Here is a 16,577-nt window from a genome sequence, read left to right on the forward strand (position 1 = left end):
CTTAGGTCCCCCTCATAAGAAGACCAACTTACAACTCCATAGACAAGACACCATTGAGAAAATCGTCAAACCTGGGGGTGAATCTGGAGCATGGTGCTGGACCACAGGGACAACAAAAGACCACATCAGAAGGGAAAGAGTGGAGGTTTCACTGATCTCATCACCCCCTTCCAGGCCAGCACAGTTAGAAAAGATGCTAATTATATTTGATCTGAAAGGATTATAGCCGATGACCAAGAGGGAAAAGTCATCCCAAGCAAGGAAACAGCATGTACAAAACATAGAGAAATATCACTGGAGAAAAAGCAAACAGTTAGATGTGACTTGCGGTTAGGAGATGAATGGAGTAAGAGAAAATTGGCATGGCATCAAAGGAGACTGAAAAAAGCAATTTGTTGTCTAGGAGGCTATTTTAGCTTCTAAACCAGTGTACACAGAATCATCTGGAGGATTTGTTGAAACACAGATTGTTGGGTCCTTGTATACAGATTTAGAGCAGGTCTGGGTTAGGGCCCAAGAAATTACATTTCCGGAGAAATACTGATGCTGCTGTTTCAGGTCCATATTTTGAGAGCCACTGCTCTATACATTTTCAATGCTCTAAAAATTTAAACAGGAGGATAAGGTAAGAAAACATTTGTTTCTGAAAGATTGCTCTTGTGTCAGATTGGAAAGGATGCTCTAAGGGTGTTAAGCAGAGTAATTAATTTGAAGTCCTGTGCCAATGGCCTGAATGGGAGATGATTAGATCTGAACTTGATCTGTTCTTGAGGGGGTATATAATAAAGGATAAATTTTTGATACATATAGGAGTGAATAAAGATACACAGACCATGGCATGATGATAAATTTGGCATGGGAATGAGAGAAAGGACACAGAAGAAAATAACCACAGATTTCTAAGCTTCCATAAGAGGGTGATTTCTACTGCCCTTAATCGGAAGATACAAAGCAACAGATGCTAGATAGATATTGAGTACATATATACATACATGCATACAAATGTAATAGAGACAACTGATGAATAGAAAGATATAGTTAGATGTGATAGGAAGGAATACTAGAATTTTGGGTCTGTATATTTTTAGCATTTGAGCTTAGGGTACCTGTAGATTAATTCCCATTTGTGTATGATACCCTTTAAATCAGTTTGTCAAAAGATCAAATATATAAATTATATTTATATTATTTATTATTATTATTTATTATTATTTATTTATAACATTGTAAATATATCATTTATATTTTAATTATATTTATATCAAAATATAAATTATTAGCTGTGGGTGCTCAGTAAATGGGGGCTGGGGTAGGGAAAATGGGTAGTTACTAGTTAATGGACATACATTCTTAATTGTGAAAGACAAATTAGATCTAGAGATCTACTCTGAAACATTGACACTGTAGTTAACAATATTACACTGTACACCTAAAATTTTGTTAGGAAGGTAGATGTCATGTTAAATGTTCTTACCAGAATAAAATAAAGCTAAAAAGAAAAGAAGGAAGAAAAATACTAGAACAAAAGGTCTGCATGTCTCCTGGGTAAATCAAACTGTCAAGTCACCCAACCATTGAACACCAATAAATTATTACTGTAGCACAATCTTGTGAAATATCAATATCCGTTTCAGGCTCCTTGTGTTATAGCTTGGTCCCTTCTCTCCACCACTCATCCTGTCTCCCTACCCACCTCCACCCTAATTCTGGTGGAAAAGCTATATGGGCATAGATTGCTATGGAGACAGCTCAACTCTAAGAATAAAAGACTACTGTTTAATGGAGACATAATCAGCAATATGAAATCAGCAAAAATGATTTGCCTCTCATCCCCAGAAAAGCTGCTCAAAGAAGAAGAGTCTGGGTGAAGGAGAGTGAAAACCACTTGCCTGCCCTCCCCAACTTAGTGATTATGGAGGTCTGGGGAGGAACGGGGAGGCTCTCCCTTAACTTTTGGGGAGGATGCTGAACGTGAAGCTCAGATTGCTTCACGTCTCAGGCTTGCAGAGTAGTGAGACACGCAGAGATGATCTAGTCAGGGTTGTTTGGGTCTAGGGGTGAATAGTAGAGCTGCGGAAGAGTAGCATGGCCAAGTGGGAGACGGCCAAGTCAGGCTCCACTTTCCATGAAGCTAGGTCTGCCAACTTTCCCATGGGCTTCAGATCTTTTCACAGGTGAAGAGGGTGCCTCTGAAGTAGGCTAAAATCCACAGAAGCAGCTGCTGGTGACAAGAAACAGAAGCAGCTCTTCGTCTGTGGTAACATCCACCCAGGAAGCTGACAGGTGTCTGGCTGAGTGCCAGAAGCTCATTTAAAGGCACATGTTTTCTGGGCCATGCGAGAGAGACTACAGTGGATACAGGCATCTGGATAACAAGCCCAGGTCTCAGAGAGCTGGGAACTGAACAGTGGAAGGAAGTAGACTCAAAAACATAAGTACTTGAGGTGGAAGTTTTATCCGAGGCTATGGTCTGATAGCTTGCCATTGCTGAGCTCGAATAGGTGCTTCTAAAGGAATTGAGATCTATGAGCAAAATAGAATATTTATTATGCTGCACTTCAGACCTGTGATAGTGCTATGTCCTGTGACTTTTTCTCCCTTCCCATTTGGCCCTTTGCATTATTGCTTCTAACTGGAGTCATCAGCTCAGCTCCTGAGAATAGAGTGATACTTTACATCTTTTTCACCTCTTGTCCTTACTGCAATGCTTACCTAGAGTTTGTTCTCAAGACAGCTACTAAATGCATGTGAAAAAGACAATAGAATAGAGTCTAGGTGCATTCACGTCTCCACAAATGACCCAACATCTTTCCTTTTAATGGCTGAGTAATATCCCATTGTACATATGTGCCATATCTTCTTTATCCATTCATCTGCCATATGTGTACATATGTGTACAGATGCTTAAAAGTAAGTGTCTTTTAATTTCATGGCTGCAGTCACCATCAGCAGTGATTCTGGAGCCCAAAAAAGTAAAGTCTGACACTGTTTCCACTGTTTCCCCATCTATTTCCCATGGAGTGATGGGACCAGATGCCATGATCTTAGTTTTCTGAACGTTGAGCTTTAAGCCAACTTTTTCACTCTCCTCCTTCACCTTCATCAAGAGGCTCTTTAGTTCTTCTTCACTTTCTGCCATAAGGGTGGTGTCATCCGCATATCTGAGGTTATTGATATTTCTCTAGGCAATCTTGATTCCAGCTTGTGTTTCTTCCAGCCCAGCGTTTCTCATGATGTACTCTGCGTATAGCCAGAAACTAACACAATATTGTGAAGCACCTATATCCCAATTAAAAAAAAAAAAAAAGACTAGGTAACAAGGAAAGAAAGTCTTCTCCACATACGCGTTTGTACAAAAGCTGGTTCAAAAGCTGAGTCTTATATCTCCATTCACTGACAGGACTGACTTTGCCAGCTGAGCTGACTCGATAAGATTTTGTCTTTTTTCCTCAGTATACTATTTATGTACTCAGAAAGCTGCTCCTTATAGAAACCAAAAAACTTTTTTTCTTCTCAATTAAAGAATTGTTCTTTGGTGGAGGATATGATTAAATTTACTCCCCCTGCTAGGACCTCTAAAATTCATTAGATTTTTAAAACAAGTATAGTTTGAATTTAGAGCTAGTCAGAAGTTGGTTAAATCAACAACTTGTTGGTTGCTGCAAATTTTAACTTTTAGGAAATACCAAAAGAGTTAGTTAGTTATGATGTGTACAAATGAATGCTTTCTCTGTAATCTGTTGAAACAAAAACATTTCCTCATGATTCACCAGTCAGATGAGACTTGCTGCAAGCCAAATAGTGTTTTGGTCTCAATAAGGAATAATTATAATTTAGTAAAAACATCTGATAATTTAAACAAGCTGAGCACCACCAGCAAACACATGAGACCTCAGTACACAGTTCTTTTTTCCAAAACATCAGATTGAGGAAATGATAAATATGAAGCATAGAATACAAGATACTTCATCGTGTAGCTTGCAGATGTGTATCACCCAACCCACATTTACAAATAGCCCACAGAAAACACTTTCAGTGTCCTGCATTACTAAGAAAGCTTTCAAAAAATACTTTTAGAATACATTAGAAACAAAGGAATTCCAAACAGAGTCCAAATATCAATAGATTCCAGCTGCTTTCATGTTGATGGCTAATATATCAGGGATAATAAGTTCCGGCAGTTACAGCAGGATTCTAAATTCTAATATCTGACTTGGGTTCTATGCCAGGTCTTTCCTGTGACCTAGAATGTCATCTGTGACAAGTCATTCACCTCTCATGAGTTTCCTTATTATTTAAGAATTTCTCATGTTTACTAGCATTTTGACAATGTTAGAACTGCAAGGAAGTCTTGCACAGTCCTGGAGATGAGCCCTTCTCCTGTCTTATAAGTTGGCTCTTTCACATACAAATTTTATTGGACATCATGTTTAATGAATCTTGGACTCTTAGAAAAGGAAGAGGTCTGGAGGCAAGAGATTTCAGGACAAACATGTCATAGATCGTTTAGAATTCTCATACTCAAAACAAGACAAATATTCTAGAGGCAGGGAGCTAAAGAGGAAACCAGATGTCCTAATTCTTTTCAATATAGCCTTATACCTTTTTTGAATTGGTGGACATGAATACAGCTTAACACTGAAACAAGGATAGAAGCTTAGAGTCAACTGGTCAACTCAGTCATGGTGAAACAAAACCTGTATTTACTATTTGCTAGTTCTAGAATCTTAGTCAGTCATTTAAGCTCACTGAAAATCAGTCGTCTTTCTTCATAAAGTAGTTATGACAGTTCTTAATTCACACAGATATTGTGAAATGAGTCAATGTATATGAAAAGATTGACTAACTTAGGATTGATACATGAGAAGATATAATTCACTCCTTGCATCAAAGTATTAGCTATTCTTCTCCCTCTCTCCCCACTCTCTCCAACCCATCATTTCTTCCCACCTCTAAGCACTTTTCCCTATTTTTACCAAAATCCTATTGTCAATTAGGATCCAAACCATTGTGCTAATGTAATTAAGCTCATACTTCATATCCAATCAATATCTAAGTTCTGCAAAATTGTTTTTCTTGACTTTCCTCCACTCCCTCCTCATGAGTTTAATAAAGGTATTCATTTCATGACAGCATCTGCGTACAGAGGAAACAAGGTCAAAAATCCAGATGTATAGGTCCAAAAAGATTATGAAAGCAGTGTTGAAATCAGGAGTCAGAGTAGACCCCCAAAGTTGATGAGACAGACAGAATGATGAACTCAAGAAGCAGCAGGACAGGAGGATTAATGAGAAGGTCTCCTGGCTGAATCCTAGAGAAAAAGAGCTCATTGCAAGTGTGGATGACCTCCACTTAGAGTGCCAATACCAAAGCAGAGCAAACAGAAAGATCTTTGAAGGTTAGAATTCTGGGTATTTTATTCACCATATCCAAAGTATGTATTTATGAAAGTGAGTTGAACTGACCCTAAGAACTATTCAACATACTGTATTCAGGAGAACCATGGCTTCTAAACTCTGTTTCCTATTTTCCTCCTCCTTCAATAACTCATTCAATAAATATTCATTATGATATGCCAGCATATCATTTGAAGGACTGAAAATGAAAATAATGAAAAAGAAACATGAGGCAACAGAGATCTCTTTCTTTCTAACCTTATTTTTAATGTATTTATTCCGTTTTTGTTCCTAACCTTTTCATGCATGCCTTAAATTGTCAGAAAAGATGATCTTGTGGTTGCTTGTGGACGTGTCCTCTGACTTACAAAGAGAGGTAAGATTCCAGCTTGTGGGGTGTGGTGAGAACCACAAAATCTAGGGATGGTAAAGCTTCTGCCAAGGGATAGGATCCTAGGATAAATCCAGCCTAAGTCTTACCATTTCAGAGGTGTAGCTTCCTGGGGCCCCCATTGATCTGGTGAAATATCTCAAGAATTGCCAAGTTTTCTGGGGACAAACAAGTGGGGGAAAATTGCATGCAGAGCATTCGTCCAGAAGTTAGTGTGTCCCTAAGTTGTTTAATACTGGCTTAGGGATTCAGTATTCTTGGGCTTCCCTGGTGGCTCAGATGGTAGAGAATCTGCCTGCAATGTGGGAGACCTGGGTTTGATCCCTGGGTTGGGAAGATCCCCTGGAGAAGGGAAATGCTACCCACTCCAGTATTCTGGCTTGGAGAATTCCATGGACAGAGGAGCCTAGCAGGCTACAGTCCAGGGGGTCGCAAAGAGTCAGACACGACTGAATGACTTTCACTTTCAAGTATTATTTCCTAGACTTTTTTCCTTTTTTAAAAAAATTTATTTCTTTATTTTTAGTTTCAGCTGTGCTGGGTCTTCATTGCTGCATCGGCTTTTGTCCAGTTGTGGTGTGCGGCATCTACTCTCTGTTGCAGTGAGTGGGCTTCTCATTGCTGTGGCTTCTCTTGTTGTGGAGTACAGGCTCAATAGTTGTGGCACATGGGCTACTCTGCGGCATGTGGGATCTTCCTGGATCAGAGATTGAACCAGTGTCTTTTGCATGGGCAGGCACATGTTTTACCACTGAGCCACCAGGAAAGCCTGGGGTCGCAAAGAGTAGGATGTGACTGAAGCGACTTAGCACACACACACCTCACTGAACAATAAAAAAGTTAGATGTGCCAATATATACCATCTCAATGTCTTCTGTTTAATTAGGCTCTTTCTCTTTTCAGTCTAAAGCAGTCTTTTGTAGCTCTACCTCCCCCCTACCCCCCCCCCCCACCTTACCCTTCCAGATGAAGTCTGGGAGTGTGTGGGAAGTCGGGTTAAGATTCCATGTGGCAGTGAGTGAAGGGTAGAAACAAACCCTGTTCCCAATGGTATTCTCTGGATCCTCTGTGATGAGCACTATGCAGCGCTTAATCCAGTTTGCTCCCTGGAGTGATGAGTAATGGAAGGGAACTGGTCAGGCCTGGATTTTTAGATTTTGGAGGGAGGTGGATTCTGTGGTCCAGGCCAACTGACTGTCCACTTGCAAGTTCTCACACATGGAACTTTCTTTGTCCTCAACCCAGACTCCTACGGGTCTGCCGTCTCCCTTAACTCTCTGTACCTTCTCACCAGGCAGTTAGTAAATGTTAAATTCCATGATTTTCCAGAAGCCTTATCTCAGGCTCATAGGCAGCCGCTTCCTGCCACCAACACTAATTAAGGTTTCCCATGTCAGGCTGCACATGGCCACCAGGACAGGGGATATTCTAGAGAACATTACTTTATTGTGTTATGATTTGACTTTTCTGCCCTATCTCCGTCCCTCTTCTTACATGATCCACAAGAGAAAGGGTGAGACTTGCCTGTTGTCTGAAAGGAGTTTTCTACAGTCTTAATTATTGACAAAGTGCAGAGAGAGAAAACAATATACCAACAGGAAAAATAAATTAGGAAGTACTGAACACGCAAAATTAAAATCATACGACAGCGCATACCGTCCCTAACACTCACTTGGCGTCTATTGTAATAGATTGCTCTTTTTGGAAGCCACTGAGCACATGAATTTATTAGATGAGAATTATCAAGTGATTCTATTATTCAGGATTCAAGATAAGGAGTCTTTGAGGCTTCATTTAGTTATTTTCTTTAACTTGATCAGAAGAATTCATATCAGTAATGTTAATCCTACACAAAAAACTGAAACAGAACTTATCATGATGGTTAGACAGGATCCTTAATTTAAAACATAGACTTGGATAGCTTAAATCAGAGTAACATGGAAGCAATAAAAGAGTAAATATTTCCTGACCGAAAATAAAATGTAAAATTTTCAAACAATGTCCTTGAGACAGTTATCTAGTCTAGGCTGAGATGGGAATGGCCAAAAGGGAGATATGGGTAGAAGTAAAGGAATTGTGCTCTCTTATACAAGATTTGTGATGGAAAATACAAGGGACCCAATTACTATGATTTAAGGATATTGTTATAAACAGACACAGACTAGGCATAAAAGTGTTGGTGGTGATGTATAGTATCTGACCAACACAAATGAGATGCATTAAAAAATGAAAAGTTACCCAGGAAGTTTTCCACAGCTGCAGGCCAATATAAATTTTTAACTCTGCTAAACTCTCGTCTAAAAACAAAACATTAAAAACAATCCCTCAATAAACTCCATAAGTTTGGGTTAGTTGTTAATTTCAAATATATTTTTTTGCTCAAAATAGCTATCTACCTCTCTGCCCTCATGCCTGTTTTAAGTCTGATAGTTCAGTATGTCATGAATCTCTCAAAAGCCTCTGCCTTCTCTTTCAGAAAGTCTCCATATTTGGCTCCACTGTCTATTGAGGAAGCACATGTAGTAAGTTAATTTACTCTTTGAGGAAACATTGAATTATAACTATTGTAAATACTGCATTCAGCCACCCACCAGTCACTAGCAGAACTCTGTTATAAATGAAACTAATCTTCGGCTGGGTTTTCATCAGGAAAATTCACAAAAGCATACTTAGCTTTAGAAGCTGTCAGGTGAGGAAGTGGTTCAAAGATTAGAGAAACTCCTCGTCTCTCTTATATTGAAGCAGAAGAAGATTAAAAGGGGCCAACTGAGGGCAGAGAGAAAGTAATCTTGGAATATGTTTAAAGACAATTAGGATTTCACTAAAAACTTGTCTGTTGATTAATGTTTTATAGGTGTTCTTCATTATTTCCTTACTTTATTTAAAATCATTGGGTTAGTTCAAGTCAGGAATAAAAGGTTAATTTTAGTTGGACAAGACCAAAAATCGATATGGTTCATCTCACAATATTCTTTCTTTTCTTTTTCCTTTTCAGAAAATCCCTCTCCTAACTAACCATGTTTCTGACTTCTCCTTTTTTCCATGTATAAATGAATCATACAGTAAAGCAGTGGAGTAAATCTAACTTTATTCTTTGTCCTCAAGATTTCTTTACCTATCTAGATCCTTTGGAATTACGTATATCTTCAAATCAATATGGGCTTCCCTGGTGGCTCAGTGGTAAAGAATCTGCCTGCAATGCAGGAGATGCAGGTTCGATCCCTGGGTTGGGGGATCCCATGGAGGAGAAAATGGCAACCCACTCCAGTATTCTTGCCTAGAGAATCCCATGGACAGAGGAGCCTAGTAGCCTATGGAAGAGACTTAGTTCTTTTGAAGAGACTTAGCACGTATGCAAACTAATACATCAGTTTCTACAGAGAATGCTGGGAATTACCAGCATTAGGTTGAATCAAATTGATCTTGTAACAACTGATTCCTCCAAATCATTCTTTAGGTCTTCTTTAAGTTTCTGTCAGTAATATTTTGCAGTTTCCAGGGTAAAGATGTAACAATTTTCTCTATATTTTCCTGAGGATTTGATGTTTTTTCATGTTACAGTAAGTGGTTTTATTTTTAAACATTCTTTCCCCAGTTGCATATTGATAGTATATAGAAATGCATGTTTTCTATTGATCTTGTAGCCTACAACCTCATGAAATTTACTTCTGATAGTAGCTTGTTTGAAGAGTATTTTGGATTTTTTACATATACAATTAAGTGGTCTGCAAATAAATACAGTTTTACTTCATCTTTTATTCATTTCTATACCTATTATTTCTTTCACTTTCTTTTTTATTGAAGTATAGCTGGTTTATAATGTTATGTCTGTTTCTAGGGTATAGGAAAGCAATATTATATATTATATTAATTATTATATAATTTATTATATTAATTATTGATTATATTAATTCATAATATAATATTAATGTTATATTATTAACATATATATATCCCTTAAAATATTGTTAAATTGAATCTAGGAATATATAAATGGAATAAACCTCACTTGGTCATTATATATATATATTATATACATGTAGTAATATATATAGTAGGTTATATTAGGAAGATACCCTGGGGAAGCAACTGGCAACCCACTCCAGGGGATCTTCCCAACCTAGGGATTAAACACAGGTCTCCTGCATTGCAGGCAGATTCTTAACCATCTGAGCCCCTTGGGAGTCCAAGAATACTAGAGGGAGTAGCCTATCCCTTCTCCAGGTCATATGTTCAATTTAGCAATATTTTAAAGGGATTTTTCTATCTAAAACTATAAGGTTGTTCACCTGCAATGTTTTTTTCTTGTAATATTTTATTCAGTTTTTGGCATCAGAGTTATGCTAGCCTCATAGTTGAAAAGTTTTCCCTTCTGTCTATGAAAATATTTACTAGTGATATATTTTTTTCCTTTAACAAAGTCACTTGGGCCTGGAGCTTTCTTCAATGAATTATTTGGTTTTTTCAAACCATTATTTTGTTTTTTCATGTATTATCTACAACATATGAAAAAAGTGAAAAAAAATGGAAGTATTAGTCGCTCAGTGGTGTCTGACTTTTTGTGACCCCCATGGACTGTAGCCTGCCAGGCTCCTCTGTCCATGGGATTCTCCAGGCAAAGAATACTGGAATAGGTAGCCATTCCCTTCTCCAGGGTATCTTCCCTACCCAGGAATTGAACTGAGTCTCCTGTATTGCAAGCAGATTACTGCTTGAACCACCAGAGTTTATTTTTTCCATTTCATTTTCTGTTAGTTTTATAAAGTGAATACAATGAATTTGCTCATTTCATCTAATTGTTGATTTTATTGGGAAAAAGTTGTTAATAATAGCTCCTAGTTTCTTTTTAAATATGTACAATCTATAGTGAGGTCCATCTTTCATTATAGATAATTAAATATTTACATTGTCACTCCCTCTTCTTGATCACTCATGCTGTATCATTAATATTTTCAAAGAATCAACTTTTGTTTTCATAGTTGTTTTTAATTTTCTCAACTGTCATATTTATTTTAATTTAGTTGCTTTTTGCTCTTATTATTATTCCCTTTCTACTTATGGAACTTAAGTGTCTCTTTTTATAGCTCCATGGTGTATTTAGAAAATCAGATCACTGATTTTAGATTTATACAGTTTACCATATATGCACTAAAAACCATAAACCTCCCACTAAATATTGATCTAACTGTATCCAGCAAATTTTGACATGTGTTTTCATTATCATCCATTTAAAATTTTTTTAAGGTTCTCTTGGAATTTCTTCTTTGACCTGTGGACTATTTAGAAGTGTGGTTTTAAATTTTCAAATACTTGGAAATTTTCTAGTTATCTTTTAGATTCTACTTTCATAGGTCTGAGAACATATATCAACATGTTTTCAATTCTTTGAAATTTGAAGCCTGCTTTATGAGCCAGCTTAAGTTTATTTTGGTGACTGTTCCATGAGCAAGTGAAAAGACTGTGTATCTTGGATATAAGGTGTTCTCTTCATATCAGTTAGATCAATTCAGTTAAAAATTTTGTTCAGATTCTTACAGATCCTATCAATTACTGAGATTGGAGTGTTTCAAGTAGAATTTTCACATATCTCCTTTAGTACTGTCAATTACTGACTCATTTTTTGCAAATATGTGTTATTCAATACATATATATTTAGAATTTTTATATTTTCTTGTTGAAGTTCCCTTTCATCATTATAAGTAAGCTTTTTATGATAGTGTGTTGCTTATCTTTAAGTCTATTTGCCTGATATTAAAATAGTTTCACCAGCTTTCTTATGATTAGTGTTTCCATGATGTATAGCCTTCTTTCATAATTTTGCATTCAGTGTATATGTCTTTACATTTAAAATGTCTCTGCTTTAAAGAGCATATATTTGGGTATTTCCTAATCTATCTCTTAAATCTATGCCTTCAAATTGGAGTACTTATTTTATTTACATTTTTTTTTGTAATTTTTAAAATTTTTTTCCTACTTTGTTACATTTTCTATAATGAGATTCACCTTATTATTTTACTAGTAATTTTTATTTTTTTTATTTTTTTAAATAAATTTATTTATTTTAGTTGGGGGCTAATTATTTTACAATATTGTAGTGGTTTTTGCCATACATTGACATGAATCAGCCATGGGTTTACATGTGTTCCCCATCCTGAACCCCCCTCCCCATCCCATCCCTCTGGGTCCTCCCATTGCCCCAGCCCTGAGCATTTGTCTCATGCATCGAACCTGGAATGGTGTTCTGTTTCACACATGATAATATACATGTTTCGATGCTATTCTCTCAGAACGTCCCACCCTCACCTTCTCCCTCCGAGTCCATAAGACTGTTCTATGCATCTGTGTCTCTTACTCTGTCTTGCATATAGGGTTATCGTTACCATCTATCAAATTCCATATATATGCATTAATATACTGTATTGATGTTTTTCTTTCTGGCTTACTTCACTCTGTATAATGGGCTCCAGTTTCATCCATCTCAATAGAATTGATTCAAATGTATTCTTTTTAATGGCTGAGTAATATTCCATTGTGTATATGTACCACTTCTTCCTTATCCATTCGTCTGCTGATGGATATCTAGGTTGCTTCCATGTCCTGGCTATTATAAACAGTGCTGCGATGAACATCGGGGTACACGTGTCTCTTTCAATTCTGGTTTCCTCGGTGTGTATGCCCAGCAGTGGGATTGCTGGGTCATATGGCAGTTCTATTCCCAGTTTTTTAAGGAATCTCCACACTGTTCTCCATAGTGGCCATGCTAGTTTGCATTCCCACCAACAGTGTAGGAGGGTTCCCTTTTCTCCACACCCTCTCCAGCATTTATTGCTTGTAGACTTTTGGATAGCAGCCATTCTGACTGGTGTGAAATGGTACCTCATTGTGGTTTTGATTTGCATTTTGCTAATAATGAGTGATGTTGAGCATCTTTTCATGTGTTTGTTAGCCATCTGTATGCCTTCTTTGGAGAAATGTCTGTTTAGTTCTTTGGCCCATTTTTTGACTGGGTCATTTATTTTTCTGGAATTCAGCTGCAGGAGTTGCTTGTATATTTTTGAGATTAATTGTTTGTCTGTTGCTTCGTTTGCTATTATTTTCTCCCATTCTGAAGCCTGTCTACTTATTTTATTTACAATTAATGTGTTTACTAGTAGAGCTGAGTTACAATTTACCACCTTACTAATTTGGTCAATAATCACTGAGGAAGGCTTCCTCAGTGATCAATGCAAAGAAATAGAGGAAAACGATAGAATGGGAAAGTCTAGAGATATCTTCAAGAAAATTGGAGATACCAAGGGAACATTTCATGCAAAGACAGGCATAATAAAGGACAGAAATGGTATGGACCCAACAGAAGCAGAAGATATTAAGAAGAGGTGGCAAGAATACATAGAAGAACTATACAAAAAAGATCTTCATGACCCAGATAATCATGATGGTGTGATCACCAACCAGAAGCCCGACATCATGGAATAAGTCAAGTGGGCCTTAGGAAGCATCACTACAAACAAAGCTAGTGGAGGGGATAGAATTTCAGTTAAGGTATTTCAAATCCTAAAAGATGATGCTGTGAAAGTGCTGCACTCAATATGCCAGCATATTTGGAAGACTCGGCAGTGAGCACAGGACTGGACATATTTTGGATAAAGAAATGGTATAGACTAAGGTATGGTTTTGTTTCATTTTTCCTGAGAGAATTCATACTTTTCTCTGATGGGCAACAAGGGTAAAGGCTGATCATTTAGATACAATTTGGGGTCAAAACTTTAATTCCTTTCCATTTATATCTGGTTTCAAATGAGATTACAGTCATCCCTCAGCATGTGCGAGGAGATTGCTTCCACCGTCCCTATGTCTACCAAAATCCAGGAATATTCAGACCCTTTATATAAAATTGCATAGCACGGTAAGCCCTCTGTATCCACAGGTTCCACATTCACAATGGGAAGGACAAACTGTATATAAATCTCTCTTTGCCTTTTAGCCCACCTCCTGGATTTTCCTTACTGCTTTCTGAAGGGCCCATTTCTTTAATCTTATTAGAACTTGAGCTGGGAAGAAATAGGTTAGTTTCAGTTCACCTCTAGATTAAATTTCAGTCTTGTGTGTGATGCAGTATCTCCTTTTGCTCTCCTGATAATTTTCCACTGGGAAATCAGCTAGATTCTCAGAGCATGAGAACTTTAAGGATTTATTTTGGCACTTGAGCTTCTCCAGACCTCTATTGCATCAGGTCATGCTGTCAATTAAACTTTAACTCATTTCTCTTTGCCCAGAAAAGTCTCCCTGTTTAGGTATCTCCCTAGCTTCTGCCAGTACCAAGACTAGGCAATGGTGCCATGTATGAAGGTAGCTACCATTCTTCACTCTTTTCAGAAAGGCTTTTCTCTACCTGGAATTTAGTTCATTTAGACTTCTAGTTATCCACTGTTCTTTGGTGGCTTTTAAAAACTATATAATTTTTTGTTTATCCGTTGTTTTCTTGCTATTGTAATGGAAGTGATAGTCATTCCATCTTAAATGGAAGTGGAATCCACTGTTGTTTTTATTACTGAAAGAGATTATATATTTACATATTGGAAAACATAACTTCTGTGAAGGAGCTATAAAACATAAAAGGAATGAGGCTGCCAATGAGGGTATATAGAGAGAAATATACATATTATCTTTAAGAAGTGTGTGTCTGAGTGCAATGGAAAATCATCAGAGTTAACAAAATAATGGAAAGGATTAGGGAAAAAAATTCAGCATAATTTAAAAACTGACAAACTTGTTGGGAGAGTATTTTCACTACAAAAGAATAGGTAAGAGAATAGATACTTGATAATTCATAGGAAAACACAGAGAATCTTCAGAAATATTTTCACCAACTAAACTTTGAGGAGTTGCCAACATTTTGTCCCAAAGGTTCAAAATTAGCTTGTTCCAATGTCTTTTGTTTGTCTTGAAAAATGAACATTCCAACAGTTACAGGCTGAACTGTGTTCTCCAAAATTCATATTCTGATATCTCAACCTCAAATGCTACAGATGGTGACTGTATTTGAAGATAGTCTTTAAAGAGATGAATAAGTTGAAATGTATTTAGAGTGGGCCTTCCTCAATCTGACTGGTGTCTTTATAAGAAGAGGACATTTGGAGAGATATCAGGAATGCACACACACAGAAGGAAGAACACGTGAGGGCGAAGGTGGGCACCTGCTAGCCAACAGGGAGACCTCAGAAGAAAACAAACTTGCTTACACCTTGCTCAGCTTTCCTTATAGTCCAACTCTCACATCCATACATGACTCCTGGAAAAACCATAGCTTTGACTAGATGGACCTTTGTCGGCAAAGTAATGTCTCTGCTTTTTAATACGCTGTCTAGGTTGGTCAAAACTTTTCTTCCAAGGAGCAAGAATCTTTTAATTTCATGGCTGCAGTCACCATCTGCAGTGATTTTGGAGCTCCCCAAAATAAAGTCTGTCACTGTTTCCATTGTTTCCCCATCTATTTGCCATGAAGTGATGGGACCAGATGCCATGATCTTAGTGTTTTGAATGTCGAGTTTTAAGCCAACTTTTTCACTCTGCTCTTTTATTTTCATCAAGAGGCTCTTTAGTTCTTCACTTTTGAACTGTGGTGTTGGAAAGACTCTTGAGAGTCCCTTGGACTGCAAGGAGATCCAACCAGTCCATCCTAAAGGAAATCAGCCATGAATGTTCATTGGAAGGACTGATGCAGAAGCAGAAACTCCAATACTTTGGCCACCTAATGCGAAGAACTGACTCACTTGAAAAGACACTGATGCTGGAAAAGATTGAAGGCAGGAGGAGAAGGGGACGACAGAGGATGAGATGGTTGGATGGCATTACCAATTCTTTGGATATGAGTTTCAGTAAGCTCTGGGAGTTGGTGTTGGACAGGAAAGCCTGGCATTCTGAAGTCCATGGGGTCACAAAGAGTTGGACACGACCGAGTGACTGAACTGAAAACACCTTGCTCATGAACTTCCACCCTTCAGAACTGTTAGAAAATATATTTCTGTTGTTCTAGCCACCCAGCCTGTGGCATTTGTAATGGCAGTCCTAGATAATTAATACACCAAAAAAGAGTAAAAACCATCATAGCCCATTTAATCTGAAACCATAGGAACTCCCTAATGAAAATTTCAAGGGTATTTAAATAAAGAAATGGTGAAATCTCTAATTATCCTTTAACTTAGTGGGGAGACTAATTGCCACTTTTCTCCTCAGAACATGAAGTCTGCTGCTAACGGTGAAAAGAAAAAGAGAGTGAGTGTCAGCTTTTTCTCACACTTATCTGGCCCAGACAAGGTGGCCCCAAGGCTGAGGGAAGGATAGCCAATATCATCTTTTAATCACAGGGGGCATAATTTGTGCTGGCTTCAGAACCAAGAATGTAAAAACATAGCCTTCTTGCAAACGAAAATAGTAGTTACAAGCCAACTAGGATCAAGCATGGCTTTATGCTTTCTACCATTGTATGTACAAACTAAAGACAAAACATGTTTGTTCAGACAAGTGAAAACTGTCCCACAATACATAATCAACACATTCAAGTAAAATTATACATTGTCTAATACGTGACCAGTCCTATTTCATAATATCAGCTATAACCATGATTTCTTTTTAAAGTTTTCATTTTATCTGTTTTAGAAACTACTTTCAAAGGCTAAAAGAAAAGAAAGGTATTTAGATAAACCATCAGTTCAGTTCAGTTCAGTTCAGTCGCTCAGTCGTGTCCTACTCTTTGCAACCCCATGAATCGCAGCACGCCAGGCCTCCCT

The 16,577-nt window shown here is 37.5% G+C and overlaps 1 long non-coding RNA gene across 1 annotated transcript in view; it reads right to left on the reverse strand.

Moving 5' to 3' along the window:
* Positions 1–6,294: 6,294 nt before the first annotated feature.
* LOC145541921 (uncharacterized) overlaps positions 6,295–16,577 on the reverse strand; it is a 76,207-nt gene continuing 65,924 nt past the window's right edge. Inside the window, exon 4 of the long non-coding RNA XR_014079414.1 lies at positions 6,295–8,553. This is a non-coding gene — a long non-coding RNA (uncharacterized LOC145541921). The remainder of the gene's footprint in view (positions 8,554–16,577) is intronic.

This window comes from Giraffa tippelskirchi, chromosome 3, assembly GCF_054371585.1.
Source record: "Giraffa tippelskirchi isolate mGirTip1 chromosome 3, T2T-mGirTip1v1.2.pri, whole genome shotgun sequence".
NCBI classification, from domain to species: Eukaryota; Metazoa; Chordata; class Mammalia; order Artiodactyla; family Giraffidae; genus Giraffa; species Giraffa tippelskirchi.